Below are 22,452 nucleotides of genomic sequence, written 5' to 3' on the forward strand. Positions count from 1 at the left end.
TTGATTATTAAAAATACCTCTATAATAAAAATAAAAAACTATCATTACGTAAAAAATATTGCCAGCATGATGACTGAGGGTTTCGGTTCTGACATTTTTTAATACATTTTATTTAGTTTTGGTACATTTCATAGATTTATAGGCTACTATTTTTTTTAATGAGTTCATTCTTATACACTTATCATTTAAAATTATTCTTAATATAAAATTTTTCTTTTCTAATTACAAGTACATGACTTAAACCTTCTTTTGACTTAAACCATTCTTAATCACGATTGTAACTACTTACTTACTCTTCTACCCGTAAAGGTTAACGAAATCACGATGACTGTTCTCGATTGTGCACTGCATGATGGAAAAATTATAAATGTAGTGCTGTTAATAAAAGACCACTTTAAAAATCGTTCTCACCAGCCGTTCAGAGCGAAAATATGAGAAGTCATAAGTGCTGATCCGATTAAACATCTGTAAATACCTGTACAAGAATGAATGGTTGTCTATCTTACAAACCTCCTATTGTAATTTTAATTGAACTCTTTAATCCATTATCGGTTTATTTTTTATAATACAATTCTATATCACTGAATATCATACAGTTTAGCCCTACATCTTAAAAATATCATGCTAGATATTACGGGTTTGTAAGGTTATCTAATATTTAAATATTTTGCGCCTCAAATTCCGTGGACTGGTCAAGCGTGTTTAACTTTCTCTCTCTATCTTTAATATTTCAGCAGTAATAATATGAGTTATGTAGATAAAATGAAGTTGAAAATCAAGTAGGCTTTTGCCAAAACCAAAAAAAGAATTCATTGAATCTTCTACCAAATACTCGGTATTTGGAATTGATTTTTAATCCAGTACGAATCATTATTTAATATCTTCACAAGTGTTTTCTTGAGATATTGATAAATTTCTTCGTAATCATTCATTAAACTATGTCGATTAGATTATGTTATATTATTAGATTATAATAATGACTTCTGATTGTTTTACTGTGTTATATGGTTAAATCGTTATAGTATTTCTCTATTACTGAATTTTCTTTTTCAAAAATTCTAATTGATGAAACCGTTCATATTCCAAAACATGTTTGGAAATGTGAACTTAAGTTAGACAAATTTACACAACATTTAGAAAAAGGGATATCAGGAATTCTACAAAATAGAAATCCAGTAGTAGTTAATCGGCTAAAAACTGTTACTGGTACATGATGAATTTTATTAAAAACTGATCGGCTATCTTATTAAAAGAAATTATTGCATTAGTAGTAATTAATTTAGCACCTCATAGTAGATCCAGTGTTATGTCCGAATAATATGGTGTGTATGAAGGAAGATTTTATGTAGAAACATTTCCGCTAAATATGACAGCCGATTCATACCGAAACTTTAACTTTGATAACGTCGGGCCCTTACAATACGTCGTATAGACGTATTACAACAATACGTCGAGTCGAGTTAACCTTTCTAATAATGAGAAAATTCCCCAGCCTAATAGGTTTATATTTGTTTTTAAAATCAATCGTTTAATAATATAGAAATATTAGGATTAACATCATATCACAAACGGTATATTAGACAACAGTAGTGAGGTTCAGTAATAAATATTTCAGTTTCCCAATTCTGCGTATTACACCCTTATGACACCGTAAAACCACGTCTTTGATATCCGGTTTCTTACTTTTGTGTTTGTTAATATGTAAACCAATTTTATTTAAATTTTATATTTTTCTTAGTTTTTGGGTTTTTACGGCACTTTATCACAAGTACTGTAATTGCATATTTTAGAAAATAGTTTTTGGGTTTCCCCGTTTAAAAATTAACTTTGGTAACAAATTTTAATAAGTCGTCGACATTCTATTATTTACGTGCTGACGCACTTGTATGAACGGTGATAAATATATCTACAAATACACATAGATTATTTGGGCCACGTATCTCACACGTTGTTAATAAAATAGTGGTCGTTTATATCTTTTGGATTAGGATTCCCATTCTCTATCGTCTTATTGTAAAGATATTTCATAAACACGCCAGAGATCATTAAATATGTTTATCTCGGAATAAATTTGAGAAATAATTTCTCCTTTTTTTCATTGATCTTGTAAAACAATCAACCTATCCAACCGTGGCTACGAGAATCAAATCCTATTTCTGCTAATACATCAGAAGTATTTTTCCAGCGAGAGTGTATTTATTGCAGTGCTGTTAGCATAGATTCAATAAGCTTCTTATGTCGGCGTGTTGTTCGAATGTTATACAGTTGAACGTATTAGTACTTGAGAGCAAAAGCAGTAGTGCGCAGAAAATAAACAGCCAGTGGACCCAAATTAATAGAAGAATGACTGAACACAAGAAAGAAAGAATTGAATCTAATATTGAATCCCTTCGAGTTACATAGAAGAACAACTACCTTTCTCGTATTCATCCTTGGGGTCGTATTAATATCATTCATTGGATTTTAGAAGTAAATTCACCACTAATTGTTCTGAATATCAGTCGGTTAACGTATTTACTTCCGGACACTTAAAATTTACACGGGTATTGGAGATTATTTTAGACAGGATGGAGCTGAATTTGGAGAACAAGAGAAAAATTTCAGTTCAGACAGAAAACAAAATCGCGGTCATCCTAAAGTATTCAGATGAAATTTGTGTATATCTAGTTTTTGTTAAAAATTAACCATAAAGTGTGATACAAAAACTTTTTAATAAAAATTAACCGCTAATTAAAACATATTAAATAAATTAAACGATATTAAATAATTAATAAAATATTAAATAAAGAATAAATTGGATAATTGATCATCGCCTTACGGTGCATTCTTATGTTGGTAATAGCCGATTGAGAATCTGCAAAAGATTGCTAGTAAATTAGTGAACGGTTTGCATAAGGTTATTCATATAATTATCCGATATAAATTTTAAATCCTACCCTACTAAAGAACATTTGTTTGTGGATCTGTGTGTGTGTCCGTCCCCCTTAGTTTAGCACCAGAATGTACCGATCACTAGCGGAAAATCCCGATTCGTTAGTAGATGTTTAGTGGTAGTCAGGTGTAGATTAGTTATATTATTATATATATATATCGATATATATGCGAAATATATTTTTTTATTTATATAATTGTTTTTCTTCATAAAATAATGAACTATAACCAAAAAGTAGGTACCGGAATGTACTGATCACTACCGGAAAATCCCGATTAGTTAGTATCAATTTCTCATTATATCAATTTTCATCATGCAAAAAAAAATATTTTTACCCAAGAGGTAATCAGTTTTGGACACCTATAATTGTCACCTAATAAAGCGAGACGCCGTCCCTCAGAACAACCCGCCCGGAGGACCTAGCTGCGGAGGACGTGCTTGAGGCACGCCTCTCCAGCTATTACTAATTTAAACGGATAAGAAACTAGCGATAAGAATTTTTTTATACCCGTTCTTGCAATCACTTCCTATTATTTCAGTTTATCTTCCAAATGCTATTGACTCGTCTTGATTAAAATAGAATTAGCGACTGTAGCGCATTGTAGTTTATTTCCAGATGTTACACAGTGTAATTTCAAAGACAATACTATCGACTACAAAGATAAAGAAAAATTAATGATTTATTATAATTATTTTTTAAGAAATAAAAATTTTAAAACAGATAAACGTTTTTACAGTATACCAGGAAATTTTTTTTGCGATTGTTGTTTTTGTGATAAAAAATCCAATTTTTTGTTTGTATTTTTTTGTTTAACAAAGCAATATTTTTAATTTATAATATTTATTAGAATAAGAAAACCGGTTTTGCAGGATATATTTTTACGTGTTATTTTTCGAAGGTGTACTACTTCGTTACTAATTATTATTGGTAACAAATGGTAATATACGCTAGAAAGTAGATTTATTTTATTTTTTACGCATTAATTCATTTATTTTAATTCTACATTTAATTCATAAGTAGTATAATTATTAAAGGTTTCTACAATATGCTTCTACAATTAGTTTACTTTTAGTGTTACACACGTTTTCTGATAATTATTACGAAAAGAATTTATTAATAAAAAAATATATATTTATTATATAAACTACTGTTTTCTTTTTTTTAGAAATTAATTGTTTTTATCGTATATAAACGTTTTAATATTGTGTTTGCTAAAATTGTTTAACTTATGTAGATAACTAATTGATGTATAATTTAAACCTAATGTAATAAAATGGTAAACCTGATACGTAGAAATCTAATACACTAGTTTTACTCAGTGCTGTACTAGCGTTTAAGAGTATTGTGATGAGTGAGAAATTTAGGATGGTTTATCACGTAAAGAACCGTTTACTTTTCTTTTAACTCTTTATGTTTATATTTATTGTCGGGTAAAAATTAATTATCAGCCGAACACAGTTAAAAACAATTATGTTAAAAAATCAGTCCATAATTTATAATTTTCTAATTACTAAATATTTGCAAAACATTATGCAGTGGCATATAAACTAATCTAAACGAATGGTATTAAAAGTTGTGGACCACAAACATATCGCTGGCCACACAGTAGTATGAATCTACGTTCGATATAATTTATGAAGATTCAGTTTTGTTCCGGTATTCTTGACACTTAGTAATATGAGAGCGCCATTATTTTGAATTTTTTTCTAGACATAATTTCAATCGCACAAAACTAATCTAGAAACAACAACCTTCCCAAAAGGTTTATTTATTAACTTTTTATTGAATGTCTAATAAGGAGAAATAATTTGTTCTAAAAGAAACTTTATTATTCCAGAAACACGAAAAACATTTGTCTGCTGCTGCTGTATATTGACTTGAATAAAACCAATTTCTGACATGTTCTTTATAAAAAACTAATGACGATATTTATTCACATTTCGTTTTCTTTTTTATTTTTAACTGACACCATAACTTCAATTTTGCTTGCTGTTTTAGCTTTCTTGGTTTAATAGTAAATTTTAAATTAAACAAAAAAATATTAAAAAATACCGAAAATTATGTTGTAATAAGTATTGTTCATGATTTTAAATTAATTTGTCAAAACTTTGGTTAAGTAGAGGTTAATAGCCCATTAAAGAAGTAGGGGTTCAGTAGGTCACAGGTGTTCCACAGACCATGGATGGAGCTTTAAAAATATCAGTAAATGGAAAAGGAGAATAAAGTATGTTTATTAAGCTGTTAACTAGTGTAAGATAACTTACCTAACTAAATATTATTTATATTTATTGTAATATTATTTTTGTTGTAATATTATACGATACTTTAAATATAAATTTATTCATTTTAGATAGTCTTCTATCTTTTTTCTTAATACCATACTCATAGATTACTTTTTTATATATTTAAATGTAAAGAAACCAATAAGTCTGGGAAGGGGAATTGAGAAATGTGTTTCAGCCTCAAACACTGAAAGAAATTATAACTTTATTACTTGAAATAAAATACATATATATATATATATATATATATCCATCCCATTAGCCTGGCGGTGTAGTAGTGAGCGTTGATGGAGACAACACCAGGGTCTTGGGTTCGATTCCAAGTGAAAATGAGAATTATTAACAACAAAAAATCCAGTTAAAAATAATGCTGGCATATTGGAAAGAAGGTTCCGTTTTGTGTATGAATTTCCCACATTAAGTGCTCCTAGTCAAGTAAATTTTGATCTCATTTGAAGAATGAAGTACGGAATGCTCAACAGAACAACAGCATAATTTACGACATAAAAGTTTTTCTTCTGATGATGTTTTCAAATAGTATTGCCTACCGCGATTTAAAAAAATGTAATTTATCGACTAGTAAAAAACATATAAAAACAGATATTTCGAAGATGATAAGTTTATTGATAAATTATGTAAAATGTTTGGCTAATTACTAAGTATATAATAATTGTAATTAGCATATTTAGGTTTTTTATATATAGAATGAATTACAGTGCTGACGATAATATTATGACAAACGTTGACATGTGTTTCAATAATATTGGCGATAACAAACTGTTTTTTTACATTACCTTATCTGCATTGAGTTAAAAACGCTTTTGTAGTTTTTTTTTTTTTAATGTAGATTGAAATATTATAGAAACACATTATTCAAAAAAAACAAAAATTCTCACTAATAGCTAAATAGTTTTCTACTTCTAAAAATATAATAAAAATAATAACCATTGAAATAAATAGTAACCAATTACTCTCCATAATTAGCATTCACTGTCAACCAACCTTGAGTAAACAAACAATAAAAAAAAAATAAACAAAAACAAAAAAGGCTGATAAGAAAAATTACAATGCACTTTTTATCTAGCATTAGATATCAGAAGTGCTTTGTTTTTATGCAAAGTGAAAACTGAAACTTTTGACTATAGAAACAAAATCGTCTCCCTATATGTTGCTGTATTTATTTTTGTTAGATTTTATTCAGTATTTAAGGTTAATAATGTATATCTTGTGACAAATACTAGGGAATAACATTAAAACATTTTAAAGAAATACACGCAACCGTGTAGTTTAATAAATTTTTGGTTTTACTGAAGATTTTATTTTAGTTTACTAAATTTAATAATTCTACAGTTTACACAGTAAAGCAATGATAAATATTTGGAATGGTAAAATCAAATAAGAAATTTTAATGTAAAATAATTCTGTTTTATTTAAAATAAATGCAAAAACTGGAAACATATAATGTAAAATACTTGTATATTAAAACTATATTCCATACCCTGATCGAAGATTTGGTTACTCTGTATAGAGGAATTCGGAAATAAAGAAATTTTTAATTTTTAGGGTAGTTTGATATCACTGTTTTACCTTCAATATTATATTATTAAAGTTTAACATTGATTCCTGAGTAGTTTCATGTATTATTTATATAATTTTGTTTCATAATTATTGATTTGTATTAGAAGCAATTGTAACAACTTCTGTGTTCTAGCCATTAGTTGAAAAAAGGTATATTACATAAAACTTCTTCAATAAATTATCACCATCAAATTCTTTAAGTAAAACCTCTTTCAGCTTCACTGAAATTAGCAGTATCTTTAAGCTTTTTTTTAATACATTTCTTCTAGATTTCATTTACAAAATTTGCTACGCTTCTAACATACTACTAGTCATTTTTGTGTTTCATTACAATTCTTCTTACTTTTAAATCTTATTCCGTGCAGTCATGAAAATTTTTAATCATTTTTATGTCTATAAACGAGTTCAAGAATGTGTCATTCTTCAACTAAGAATTATATTAAAGAACGAAATTTAAAAGTTAGCATAAAAATAACTGGGAAATATAGTAAAAGGTCGCTCGACTTTTTGCCGCTATTCTAAAGCGAGTTGTACAGTATCAAACTCATCATTTTTACTTCAAACTCATCGGATCTGTACTAGTTACGCTAAATCTTTTTCAAGCAAGGTGGAGCTTAATAAACAAATGTCTGTTATTCAAAACCCCAAAATTTGATGAATGCAATGAAAAGATCTTTACGCAATAAATAATTTTAGATTTTTTTTTGTGCTTTTTGCGTAAACGTATAGTCGAGTAAAATTTAAATTAGTCAAAAAGGTCCTTTAGTTTCCTTCAGTTTTTTAAGAAAAATTTGAATGTCGAGATGAAAATGCGTAGGTTAACGGACACGAGATAGGGGGATAAGATATTTTCTCCTCTTTTTTTACTCTACATCGTTTACGTTTTTTTCCAAGCGCCAAATTACTCAGCAAAGATACTAATACAGCACACTAATATTGAATTAAGGTAATAAAGAAAACTTTTGTTATTATTTTTATAAATTAGTTGTAGTACTAATAATTTGTATCGCTCGGTAAATCTTTTCTGATTGTTTTTTAAAAAGTCGTCGATATTGCAATTTTTTGTTAATATTATTTAAATAAAGAAGTATATTAAAACGTTACTACTGCGATAGTTAATTTAATTTTGTGTTCGATTTATATATAGGTCTAAGTATAATTGTCAGCCTAAGACTATATGCAAATATCAGCCTATATGTAAATTAGGTGTTCATAATTACTTCGGAATTTCTTGTCATCCTCCAGTTGCCAAGGTTACACAACTTATTGCATATTCCTTACGTAAGAATATAGCTGGTAGCCGTCCATTACGTTGAGTATGTGATATGTATTCATTCTTTACAACTAATAAAAATATAATAGAATCTATCTCATACTTTAATGGATTCGATATTTCGTTAAATATTCCGATCTTTTTCTGCAAAATAACGCATTTATACTTTTAAGGAAAATTCTGATATATTAAAGTAGAAAGGATTATATTTAGAGCCTATTTATATGATATGTCATGAAGTTTATATAGCTTCATTAATCTACATTTCGTTTAGTCATTCAGCATTCCAATTTACTTAATTTTTTGTCGAAATATTTATGAAGGTTTTTATTTCTTTTAAATGTTAAAATACATCATCTGAACAGAAAACAATTTCCAGTAAATCTCTTTACATTTTCGAAAATTGTCTTATAATAATACTGTGTGAATTTTTTGTCAAATTTGAAATGACTGATTGATTCGCATATTCTTATTTTCATTGGTTCCAGAGTTATAGCCAAATGAAATTTTAATTAAAGAAATATTTTGATCTTACAAGGTGAAGGTACATCGATTCGAATCAGACTTCATATACATATATTTTTTTTACCTTTTGTTAAATTTAAATATATTGATTTATTAATAACTATTAACCTCTGATTGTAGGAAAAAATTTACAATAAATAATAATTCAATAAATAATAGTCGGATTCTATCTGATGTGTCCGTGGTTATGGATCCGACTCGTTCTCACTTTCACCACGTAACTACTTACAACATGAAACAAAATTAATATATAAACTAATATAACATACTGATACGGTCACCACAAGAAAATGTGATGCAATGTAGTCTCCACCACAATGCAATTGCGTAACTGTCCACTTTATTAAAGAATTGTAGGATCGTATCTCACTTTCAAATGAAATTAATTTAAATAAAGTGCACCAAAATATGTGTATATGTAATTAATAGGCGTATGAGGAAGTCATATGATGTCCACATCGGATTTTTTTTCTATCGTTTTCTTCTTATTCTGTGAACTTTAGATTATTATAAGCGTTGTAGTTTTTTTCCTTTCTTGTACAAACTAAAGGAAGTATTGAGATCGCGAAAAATTTCGGTTTTCAGATTTCAGTGTAAATATTCATTTTGACCATCCCTGAATCCATTTTCATTAGTTTCGGCGTGATATCTGTAGGTACGTACGTACGTACGTATATATCTCGCATAACTAAAAAATGATTAGCCGTAGGATGTTGAACTTTTGGATTTAGAACTGTTGTAACATCTAGTAGTGCACCTCTCGTTTTGATTGCAATCGACTGAACCAAAGTGTCCAAAAAATTGGATTTTGGACATTTTCTTAACTACAGTAGTAAGCCCCCACTGAGAGCTTTTCAATGATGTCATAAGTGGTACTTATTTTCATTGGTTCCAGAATTATAGCCAAATAAAATTGTAATTAATGAAATATTTGAATCTTATTAGGAGGCACATCGGTTCCAATCTGACTTCATCTCCTTTTATTTTTTTTAAACTTTTTTTAGTGTAAATACATACTGACTATTAATAATTATTAATCTCTGATTTAAAAAAAGAAACGTTTTACGATAAATAATAACAATAAAAAATTAAGAAAAATTATCAGAAGTTATTAATGAAATAAAATTTTATGAACTTTTCATTTTAAAAAACGTGTATATGTAATTTAATAGGAGTACAAGGAAGTTATCTGGTGTCCACATCAGATTTTTTTTTTAATATAACATATTTTCTAATATTTAAAGAAGGGTTACAACATAATATTGCGTCACCGCCATTCCTGTTCCAAAACACTTGATTCTATTTTTACAAAACAATTGTTCTATTTTTTCTTGATTGGATAGAATCCAATCAAGAAAAAATCCCTTTCGGCACGCCGGAAGGCGGAGGTAGATTTCACTGGTGCTAAGTAGGAGATAAAAAAGATTTCCACCTAAAAGTTAAGAAAAACTTCAAATTTAATCATTACGACAATGGCTGCATTGTGAAAAAAGTTTCAGATATTTAGCACACGACAAGCCCCATCTTCTTACAATTCCAGCAACACTTTGGTCATTCCTTGGCGAAAGGGTTGGTCATATCAAAAATTGTTATAAAAAAAACGTTTTAGGTAATGTTTAGAGGACTGACAACCACTTTAAACCGATTCAATACTGTGCCTATAAGGGAGATGATTTTTTATCTTCAAAACCCCATTTTTTCCACCCCGCGGGCCAAAGGTTGATGATATAAAAAAACTTTATTTGGATAAGTTTTAGGCTCTTATCCAAAGAATAGTACGAACTTTAAATAAATTTGATATATTACAAGAAAGTTATAGCAATGTTTTTTTTTTTCGAAAAAGCCCCCATATTTCCACCCCCATAGTCCGATTTTTTCCATTAACGAACTCGATCGAGATTTTGGGTTGTTATATTTTATGTATTAATTTAAAAGTGATTGGAGTAAAATTGCGGCAGTTATCGTGTCTACACGATAGTGATATATATATGTACCAACATATGTATATATATATATATATATATATATATACATATATATATATATATACATATGTTGTGTGTGTGTGTGTTATGTTAAAATGTTTCCCCAAATTGACCAATATCTATGATCTATGATTTTGCTCTTACTTTATAGAGAGATTTCCTTTGGTAGTCTCGTTGTAAGTTTTTCCTACTAACCTTTCTTTCTTTCTTTTTCCTGTTTAGCCTCCGGTAACTACCGTTTAGATAATACTTCAGAGGATGATATGTATGAGTGTGAATGAAGTGTAGTCTTGTACATTCTCAGTTCGACCATACCTGAGATGTGTGGTTAATTGAAACCCAATCACCAAAGAACACCGGTATCCACGATCTAGTATTCAAGTCCGTGTAAAAATAGCTGGCTTTACTAGGACTTGAACGCTGTAACTCTCGACTTCCAAATCAGCTGATTTGGGAAGACGCGTTAACCACTAGACCAACCCGTTGGGTTTTTTCCTACTAACCTAAGTGTAAGATTGTTTTAGCGAAATATTAGATTGGCTAGATATGAGCGCTTATTAATATTATTTTTTGTTGGCTCTGCCCATCAAGAATTAACATACAATTGCTATAACGTAGAAATATTTATATTTATAAATATACATAGCCTTATATCTGTCTGATGATCAATGTACTGTCAAAAAATTTTTTTAAATGCATACAAATTCAAGAAAAGTAATACAAAAACCTAAATCCAAGTTCCCTTACTTTTGGTTTTTAATTTTTATCAAGATGCTTTTTTGCGTATCTAAACAGTTTTTTCGCGAGCCATCTTATACTTAACATTAAAAAAAACGGAGTTATACATATCAGATTATTTTAAATAAATATTAATATTTAAAATAAGCTGATTCTTAGAATTATTCACTGCTCGTTGCGCGTTAGTAATTATTTGATGTATTTATCTATCAGTAGTTGCTCTATAATTAATTATTCGTTAGTTTAAATTTATAATAATTAACAATTTTTAAATATTTATAAATAGTTTATAATTTTATGAAATCATAACTATTAATGTTAACTGATTTTTAAAATTACGCCATGGTTAAACATCCAATTTATTTAAAATATAATACTTTCACATTTTTATATGAGATTTATTTTTTACCTCTACTTTATATTAGGTATGCACAATATTTAAAGTTTCGTTTGGTTTTTATAGGATTCTATCATCATGTTTAATTTTATGTTGACCGTTAACATTCAGTGAAGGTATTAACATATTTAGTCGTCTTACTATCGATTTAAATATTGTAAACTATTTTTTATCAAACCAACTAACAAAAATTAAAAATTATATACTCGTTTATAATTTATTAGACTTGATAATTATTTTTTGTTTTCAATTAAATAAATTTTTAACATTTTCAATAACTTTAATGATTATTAATAAATAAAACTTTATCCATTTATGGTGTATACAGAATTTATGTCATTACAAGATTATTACTTACTTTAATTTGCAAAGTTCAATCATTTATCTTTAGTAACGGAGGTTATCAAGCACCGAGTGAATTTATTTACGTTGAGTAGTATCCGCCATCACTCCGAGCTTGTAAATTGGTGGCGCGTTCTGAAAATTGTTTTATTCATAAATTGAAAGAATCATTGGGAGATTTTCTTTAATAATTTGTGTACAGTTGTAATGTATTAGATTTTTTAAAACTATTGAAGATATGTTACAGGTACTTCCAATAGCTTTTTTTGTATAAAGCGTTCTTTATTTTTCTACTTTAGCAGATCACTTAATATTTTTAAATTATTATCGCTACGTAGCCTAAATTAGTACCAATATTGGAATTTTATCGCCAATTTAATCAAATTGATAAAATATAGGATCACATTGCATCTCAACACATAAATACGCATATATAAAAGCATATGTATATGTAAATAAACATAAACCTAAAAAAAAATAAATCTATTATGTAGGAAGTTACTCTTTATAAATCACAATGAAAGCACATACTGTACTTCAAATATGGCCAAAATAAAATGGAATCAACGAGATATAAATAATCAGTGATACAAAGATTATTTTCTTTATTTTTATACAGATTATTACAGCGTATAACTTGATAAATCTATTAACATTAGATCTATAGTAATTTCATAGATGGAAATAAATTGTTAGAAGTTGAATTTTATGTTAAAACCAGTAACTGTCTTACAGATAAATAAGACACGATAAAATTTAAACTGTCTGTGGTCGGAACCTTTACCACATCCTTAAATATTTCTTTTGTTTTACTTCCTGTTGAGAATAAATTATTCTCACTTTTTAAGTGTTCAATTTTGTTTCAGACGACATATTGTTGTCTGAAATTAGCCCTATAAATTTATATTTCGCAGTTGTTAATATTATTTTTTATCCTGTAATTTAAGTGACACAAAACATGTATCACAGTAGGTCTATAACTAACAGTTCTTAATTGTTTTTGAATGAAACGTAATGTCAAGCTGCAGCTTCATTAGTTATTTACAGATTTAATGTAAATAATTAATATTAATAATTATTATCCTGATCGATAATTATAAACCAAAAACTTGTAAGGCATGTTACATTTAATTCTAAGTAGCTTTATTTAATGTAATTCCACATACGAGGAAAATGTTCTGATGTAGTAGAGATCTCTGAAGAAGTTATAAATATAGAAGAAAAAATGAAGCAGTAAATGATAAAACTGATCTTATAAAATATTATGTTTTGCAACTACGACGAAATTTGCTGAACTGTTTATAATAGTTAATTTTATTTAATCATGACATCAATATATGTATATTATAATTGATTAAATATCATTGTATACATGCAATTGCTTCATTGAATTTGTGTTTGTTTTACATTATGCTATTCAACAATACTGTCAAAAAATATTTGAAAATGTTTTTAAACCAATTAAACACACACACACACACACACACACATATATATATATATATATATATATATATATATATATATATATATATAATTGTTTTTGCTTGTGTTATATTTACTCGTATGATTAAATTGTATAGTTTTCTCCACTGTGTGAAACCTTTCTCATTTTACGTGAAAACTGTAGCAACGTTAAATGTAATACAGAATTTGGTTTTCTGTAAATTCGTTTCTTAATATTTTTAAAGAGAATATTTGTGAAAATTCTTTTTTCTGCGGGATCTCCATTTTTCACTATTAGATCACATTTAAAAATTTTTAAATTACATGTTACCAAATAGTATATTCGTTTTTTTATAAAATTGTGGAAGATATGAGAATGATGGTGAGTGATAAGAGATGAAATTACCATATCTAAAACTTGGTAGTTATACAGATGATAACTGATTAAACAATTAACGTTCAACCATTATATAAAATTACTTTTCGTATAAAACAAAATTTTCCGATTTGATGGTAAAGAAATAGTAATTAAGAAATTATCTTTTAGAAAATTTTAGTATTTATTACTTTTTTTTTTTACAACCTCCCACTTGTGTTTATAAATACCATGGTAGTTCTATTATTTCGATCAAATTATATTCATTACCAATAAATAATAATACTAATAGTAGAATAATTAAGAAAAAAGTTAGTCTAAGGGTACCTAATTTAAAGATGATAATATACAGCTGCAAATGGAAAACTCTGATAAAAGATAAAAATATATTGCAACTACTAACAAATTTTTTTTTTGGTTATTAAACTTTTTTTTTCGGTAATTTTAAACTGAGTAAGTGCAATCGTAATTTAAAAAAAAATATTTTTAAAAATTTATAAAAATAAAATGATACTTTTTACATTTATATTACCTTAAAAAAATAATAAATAATCTTTAGAAAATGAGGCAGTTAACTATTTTTCATAAACGAATAACTCTTTCTTTAGCTACAACAGATTTTGTTATAGCTAAGCTTTTAAACTGTAGGTAATACATAAAAATCAGGAAAATGTTCTGAGTAGCAGTTGTATAATAAAATGGGAAGTTATATTGTAGGTGCAGTACAGCATATTTTAAACAAGTTTCACCTTTTTGTTATTACAACTGTAGCATTATCGTACCTAACTGTTTTGCGATTTATTTCTGCAAAAATAGAATTTATTCTATTGAAGTAAAAGAACGATATCTTTTATTACCGTACATGATTCAATATTGTACCGTACAGTATTCAATATTGTAGTTAGACTATATAAATAGCACAAGATTTTTGTACGATCCTTATAATAAAGTTAATAAAAGATTTCCTGGAATAATTAATTATAATAAGGAACTTTTATGTCTTTTCTTTTTTAGTTAAGCACGAAACATTAAATGTTATGTAAATATATTTACGTTAATACTTTTGAATAAGTAGTAACGGTAGTATTTTAGTAGGTAGTAAGATAATAATTTTGAAATGATAAAGGATCAAAATCTAATATGAAAAAATTTGATTAAAAATGTTTTGGTCTGATTTTGGCCATATTGTAACCTACCTTAGCAAATACTGATTAAAAATTTCGTGCTGTCAAGTTCGAACAAAATACGTCTCCATATTCCCTATCGTGAAATAATCCTGTTTCTGTGCGTATCTTTCTCCCATTGCATACGCTAAAATTGACAGTTTATGCATTAAAGTTTGTTAATAAAAGTGTAAACTATTCGTAATTTTTCAAATAAGACCATCACTATATGCTTCACTTTATCTTTCTGCTACAAATGCAGCCTCATGACCAGAAAAGGCTGTATTTAAATACAGCCTCATTTAACGCTTAAATTTTTCTACACGATAATCTCAAATAATGAATTTCATCTTATTAAAGACCATAACGTCTAATATATTTTTATATAATATTTTTAATTTGTAAGCTTTAATACTGGGGTTATTTTATTCTTACGAAAATATAGTTCTTAAAGGATATTAAAAAAAACGAACTTTTTCGGAAACATTTTAATACGGTTGAAGGATTCAGCCTAATAAAGATTGAACTTAGGGAAACCCCCGTGTCTACTGCGGGGAAGTAGATACCCCAGAGCACACCTTCTTCGACTGTGGAAAGTGGGTGCCGCTACGGAGAGTCCTCGGGGTCCTCCAACTGTAAATGGGATTACTCCCCTAACCAGAGGAAAAAAAAGATTGGAGAATTCGATAACTAATAAAACTCTTATGTAAAAGTTTAAATTTTGCGGTATAGTTTTGGATTTGTATAGTTTAGAAAAGCTTACCAACAATAGCGGCAAGTTTCTTTCTTTTAACTTTATGGTAATAGTATAATTCTATTATAATTTCAGAATGAAAATTGATTTTAATTTGAAGAATTTAATAACAGATTATTTATCCAAGCTTGAAATTTTGAATAAATTAAAGTATAAATCAGTGTTTTAGATGAAACACGTTAGAGCAGCCCATAAAACTAGCATGTGAACGAGTTTAGTCATTGTTTTAGTCTACTTTTAGCTACTTTTTGCACTAAACGCGTTACGTAATTTAACGTATCTTTTTTTTAATTTGAACTTAATACTTGAAAAAAAAAAGAATTATGTACAGATATACAAATTTACTAGCCAGTGCAATGAAAGAGAGCGGTTAGTCTATGTACGTATTAGGGGAACAATTCTTTTGTTAATTGGTCTGATGCGGAGAAAGTTTATGAATATTAAATTTGAAAGTATATTATTTTAATTTACGAAAAAGAATTAATGATATTAATGATTTAGTACAATTTTAAAACCGACTGTACCGTTTAACACATTTTAAAATACAATGTCTATTTTAAAAATAGAGGAGGGAATACGAATTACTATCATGATTGTATTGTTAGGTTCAATTTTATTTCTGTTAACACTTTAATACAGTACAGTGTTATTAAATATATTTTATTACCGTAATCGCTTTTTTAAATATGATGAAAAATAGTGACTGCAAGACAAATATTTTAAAAATTATATTACTAGTCTGAAAAATTGAAAAGCCAAAGCAGGAATAAACAGTATAGGCTTTTGAGATTTTTGATATGAACAATCTATTCTACAAATCTTTAATCACATTACTCCTGAATAGCTATTAAGTAAGAGTAAATTAAATGTGATAGTCGAATCAATTGATTCAAATAAAAAAACTCTGTTTAAGTCTAAGCTGTTTTACTTTATCTTATAAATTGAAATAAACGTCAGCTTGACATTTTCACTCAATTTATTACCCCCTATAGAAGCTTTAGTTCAAGCTAATTATGGGAATTAAGCATTATAAAATAGAAAAAGTACTTAAAAACTTATCAGGGAGAAAAGTTTTAAAGGTTTTATTAAATTATTTTACTTTTATTTTATTCGGTTTAGATTCCATTTCAGCTTTTTTCGGTCATCATTCGTATTCCGTAATATCTAGTGATGCTTAGCGGGTTTAACCATAAACTTTTGTTTGCTTCATGGAATCCTACAGTTTAGAAATTTTTTTATGTTCAGATAAATTATCGTTACCTGACTGTAGAAGAAAAATTAAATACATCTGTACACAGATTGTGTATGCCGGTTTATACATATTCATTGTATTTTTATGACTATGTAAGGTGTCAAACTCTCGACTCTCCACTTTTCAAATAAATTATAATATGGAGAAGAGTCACTTATTTTACGGCATTGAATATATTTCGATTTGTCCAAGAATATTGCGGATCGCGGATACTATTTTCCTCCGGATGAAAATTCAAAATGAATCAGTTGTCAGAAATCGCATGGTTTTCTTCTTTTTTTAAAAATATTTTTACCTACTCTTTAAAATATTCGTGTCAATTTAATTTTGTCGATATCGTGAGTTCGTAACTGTTACAAAGGAGAAAAGCTCACCAGTAATTCTGTTGGGCTCGAACCCAGAACGATATCATATATGTGGCTAATAATTTCCATAGTTCCTTTAAACATCTACTTCTTATTCATTATTTTATATATTCATGGTTAAAATTTAAATGATAATAATTTGGAGGATAACAAAATATTAATCAGTATACTAGCTACCCAGATTTAACTGCCAGTGACTATTTCAAGGAAAATTTTAAATATGATTTATTAATATTTTATTGAACACTGGTTAAATCAAGTACAGTAAAATAAACCTTTTACAAAATTAAACAAATAGTAACACATAAGTTATGAAGGTAAATTTCGTATTTGACGGAAAATTGATTTTTTAAGCTGGTAGCATTACCAATTTCATATCGATTTAACAGATTAATAGATTTCGAACATAAAATTTTACAACACATTAGCTAATTAAGCGGTAATACAAACATTGCGCGCTAGTGATGTAAAACCAGAGATGGAAAGTTATTTTAGGAATAACAGCCTGTATTCAAAACTTAAGTTTTCATACTCTTAAGTTTGCACTTACGAGTATTTTAATTGTCAGTAAATAACGCTTAAGCATATTTCAGAAAAGTTATTAAAAGTCGTATTACATAATTAGTATTCTATTTACAGTTAATTTGTTTAAGTCGCTTCTACGCGTTGACACTATGTAACTTTTGAAAAAAATAAATAATTAGATCATTGATAAATCAGCAATGAAAATTAGCAAAATTGTTTACTTTGTGTATGCGATTCATTTTAATCTTTGCGAAAAATGAGGAATTTATATTTTGTTAACCTTACCCCCATATTTCTTCAGACGGCGCTAATGATGACTAATATTAGTTACACAGTATGCAATGGAGGTATAGATCTCTAATTTACTCGCATTCACTGGCCTCCGTGGCGCGAGTAGTAGCTTCTCGGCCATTCATGCGCATGTCCCGGGTTCGAATCCCGACCAAGCATGGCATTTTTCATAGGCAACAAAAATTACATTTCATATTCCTACGCACAAGCTTCGAGTTTCTGTAGTGAATTTAATCAAGAAAAAAAAGTGATCTTTAAAGATCAGTTCAACCTTGGTCTGACAAACTGTATACACAGGTTTTATTAAAGGTACGTGTTTTCGGTTTTTTTTTAATTAGGACAGCTGGTTATGTTGATTCCGCTTTTAAGGAAAATTCTAGTATTATTGTAGATTCATTATTTTAGCGATTCGTAGATTTTGTACCCGGTGTACCTTGAAGAGTGCTTATTTTTTAATATAATATGATTATGCATAAAAATACGTAAATTTTTTATGGAAACAAAATTTAGTGTAATACGTAAAAAAGTGTTTTCAATGGTACACCGAATGTACACTATTATACCATATATATATATATTGATATTGATATATATAAAACTGCCAATTAGACATTTATTTCTTCTTTTTGAAATCAATATCTTTGTTTAGCTGACTTCGGCTGATTACGTTTGCAAAATTATTAATACGTGTATAACATTCCTCTAGGATGATGATCGTATAGAATGCATCCATAGTACTTGTGCCTAACCAGTTTCAAACACTGAGCTCTAAAAAAAATATGGGGATTAAGTGAAGCTAGTTACGCGAATGTATATGTCCGGGAATCTTGGTTTGTTGTGATTATCGAAAGTGCGCATCCCTAATTAGGCTAGCCTGACCTCATACACGTGAATGATCCTCGGAGTTACTTGTCATCTCGGTGCTCTTACGTTTCTAAATGTTATGAATAAGTTTTCCTCTTAAACTTAGGTATTTTATCGTCTTTAAACCAGTTAAGATAGAAAGATAACTATTATAATCTAGAATATTTCTTGCAACCTTGATTTATAAAAAATGTGCCAATGTTTCCGTTAAAAAATTAAAATGTCAGATTTTTTGTATGTGATGTTTTATTTCATAAACACTTGTATATCCTTTCATTTTTTATGAAAAAATGGCATTCAAAACGCCTATCACAATTTAACTCTTGTCTACACTTTGTTGTAGTATATTTGGGAATTTGTTAAACAGTAAAGGAAATCATTTTGAGTTTAATAAAACAATAGTACCATTAATATGACAGCCTCTGTCCTCATTACATCATCAATAAGGAAATGTATTTTTTATTTTAAAAAGGAATTATTAAAGTATATTTCTCGGCCTATTATATACGTAATAAGTAGATCAACATTTTAACCGGAGTTAAATCAGATTGTAACATCATACGGCATACGTTTGTTAAAAGATTGTTACAGAAGGTAAAAATCTTTATTTAATAAGGCGAAAAGTTGAAAAATTGGAGAGGGGAAAGTTTTAGTTTGCTAGGTTTCTTTAGAAATTTAAAATATATTAGTCATAAAAATTAGTCTCTGATCTATATACAAGTTATATAGTTTATTTTTATTGAGATCGATTGTGGTATAAACCTTGCGTCGTTTCAAGTAAATAAATTACAGTAAAATTTTCATAAAAAATGTTTAATTAATCTTCTTTTTCACAATTTTTCAATTTATTAACCAAATTTATAATCTGCAAATTTTATACGCGCATTTAAAAATACATTTTTAAAATTTATTCTCTGTTCAACCATCACAACTGAACGATTTATATTTTTTAATGAAGTTACCAGGTTGATTTGTCTTGATCCTAATTTCAACTTATATCAAAAAGCTTCTATTAAAAGTCTGAAATATCCCATTTGCGAAATATTTCGAGCTGCCACTAAACAGAGTTGAAATTTTGGCATTTTCTTGCGTTAATGAAATGTTAAAATTTGTGACAGTATTCTTGAAGATGCTCGGCCTTCGCAATTGAACGTTAACACGCGTGGATTCTCTTCTGCTCAGATTTTTAACTAAAATTTTTATCCTTCTTTTAATTTTTTTATCAGATTTCTTTTTAATTTGTTTTTGTTTCTATTAATTATTAAAATTGTTAGAAGAATAATGGTAACTCATAAAGTCAATCGATCATAAGCGCTTGCAATAAAGATTACAAACTTTAAAAAAATTGAATCTGTATATTAATTTTCTTGGACTCCCAACACAAAAAAATGGGGTTTTATTCATAATTTCGTATTGTTTTTTTATGTCAATTTATTACTAATCTTTCATTAAACAAAAACTTGATATAAATAGGACTAAAGTAAGAATAAATATATGCCCAACTGCCCGATTACATCTCAGTTAGATTGTTTCCTTATAATCACTTTGTGTGTTTCTATCCGAATTTTATGAAACTCGCTAAATGATTGTACTGTAATCTTGTTTAAACTTTGACTAAGTTGGGTCATAAATATTTTAGAGAAGGTCGGATCGTAAGATTTAAAAGTATTTTAATCCTGTAATCTACAATGACACTAGTCTAAGAATCATCCCGCTAATTAAAGATGTGAGAATTATTAGGTTGCTAGCTAACACAGTAAAAAAATAAAAAATCTAACACAGAAAAATATTGCCGATAATGACCTTTCAGAAATAATTTTTTATATTGGCCTCGGATTTTCATTCTAGAAATTTCCATTCCCTAAGAGTTTACTTGTTAATTATATGCAACTTACCTGACCAAACTCGTGTAATATTTTTTTACATAATATTCAACCATTCTTTTCTTTTATCAAAAATGAGCTCAAATTTTTGTACAAACACCGATATCATAAATCAAACACTGCGGGAAGGGTATGCATCCAGCGGTTCCTACGACTATGATACGGAATAATATTCTGAAAATTTTCATTTTTAATTTGTACAAACTATAATTAACAGTAGTTGTATAGTAAATAAACATAAATATAAATTACCTAGAGTCAGTAATGCGGTCGGATCTGTCGCTGCTCCAGCCAGCACAGGTTTTAATTACACGGTTAAATTCTTTACCTGTATGAGTGCATTACTTAGGTTCCTTTTATGTGTATTTGTTATCTGAAAAAAAGGAGTAAAGGACTTTTTATTCAGGAGTAAAGGATTTAACAAATTAAAATTAGGAAAGCGTGAATTTTTCGGATATTATTAAATTAATAACCTTACTTCACAATTTTACGTCTTACTTGACTTATTTTCACAGAAATAAAGTAACAGAAACTGATTCTTCTTTCTCGTCGATGTCATTAAACTATTCAGTATTAAGAATGGTCGGTTTGATACTACACAAGACCGACTATCAATTTTTATGAGGACTTCTAATCTCTAAAAATATAAAAGATGTGTTTTTAAAATTTAATTTAGTTATATAATTTATTTAATTCCGATACTATAAGTGATTTTATAAAATTGTTTTCATAAAACTATTTATAGTTATTGAATTTAAATTATTTATTAGATTTTTTTTGTATACTTCAAAATGCAAATTACAGTGATGAATTTACTGTACGATTCCACTTTAAAATTACCGTTGAAGCATCATCTGCGAGTTCATTCCCGTCGGATTTATTCATCTTTTTTTATAATACTTAGCCTCCTTCTTTAACATCAGGAATTAATATTTATCATCTTTAGGAACAAAGACTGGCGTTTGAATCCGTGTTTCTTAAACCTGTTAGCAAGCGAATGGATGGGATTTCCAAGATGGGAGGAGGTAATCCAACACCTATGGAAGGGGTAGTTGCAACATCCTCGGCCGGCCCAGCGAGCGTGGTCGACTAGTGTAATGGCAAGACAAGACAGTCTTGGCCGTTCCCTCGTTAGTGTGAAGTCGTGTTGCCACTGGCTCGTATTCCACTGTTCGAAGTGTTGATCGGTTGTGACGTATTTTTTAGTATAATTATTATTTATACGATAACGTATTACCATAATCGTTCACGGAAGGTAATTATGATAATATTGCCGTGTCAGAACGGAAACTATTTTTAAAAAAATTGTTGTATTTTTAGGGTGTTATCTTGTTTTGTTACTTTAAAAGTAAAGTTTTACTTTATAAAACAATGACGGTTTATAAAATTTTTTCTGTCACATGGAAATGTTGGGTCTGTGACCGCAGTATTAAATTATATTTTATAAAATAACTTTTTACTGAGACGCTTTCGATAGTCA

General features: G+C 28.1%; 1 protein-coding gene across 3 annotated transcripts in view; it reads left to right on the top strand.

Moving 5' to 3' along the window:
* snu (ABC-type transporter snustorr) overlaps positions 1–22,452 on the top strand; it is a 438,101-nt gene that overhangs the window by 241,991 nt on the left and 173,658 nt on the right. For 2 of the 3 annotated variants that reach the window (XM_075372570.1, XM_075372579.1), the window contains exon 1: positions 22,079–22,227. The exons of the other annotated variant lie outside the window; for it this stretch is intronic. The gene's annotated coding sequence lies outside the window, so the exon portion shown is untranslated. Of the gene's footprint in view, positions 1–22,078; positions 22,228–22,452 lie in introns of those variants that run through there. 3 annotated transcript variants of the gene reach the window in all.

Source organism: Lycorma delicatula, chromosome 1 (assembly GCF_047948215.1).
Source record: "Lycorma delicatula isolate Av1 chromosome 1, ASM4794821v1, whole genome shotgun sequence".
Taxonomy (NCBI): Eukaryota; Metazoa; Arthropoda; class Insecta; order Hemiptera; family Fulgoridae; genus Lycorma; species Lycorma delicatula.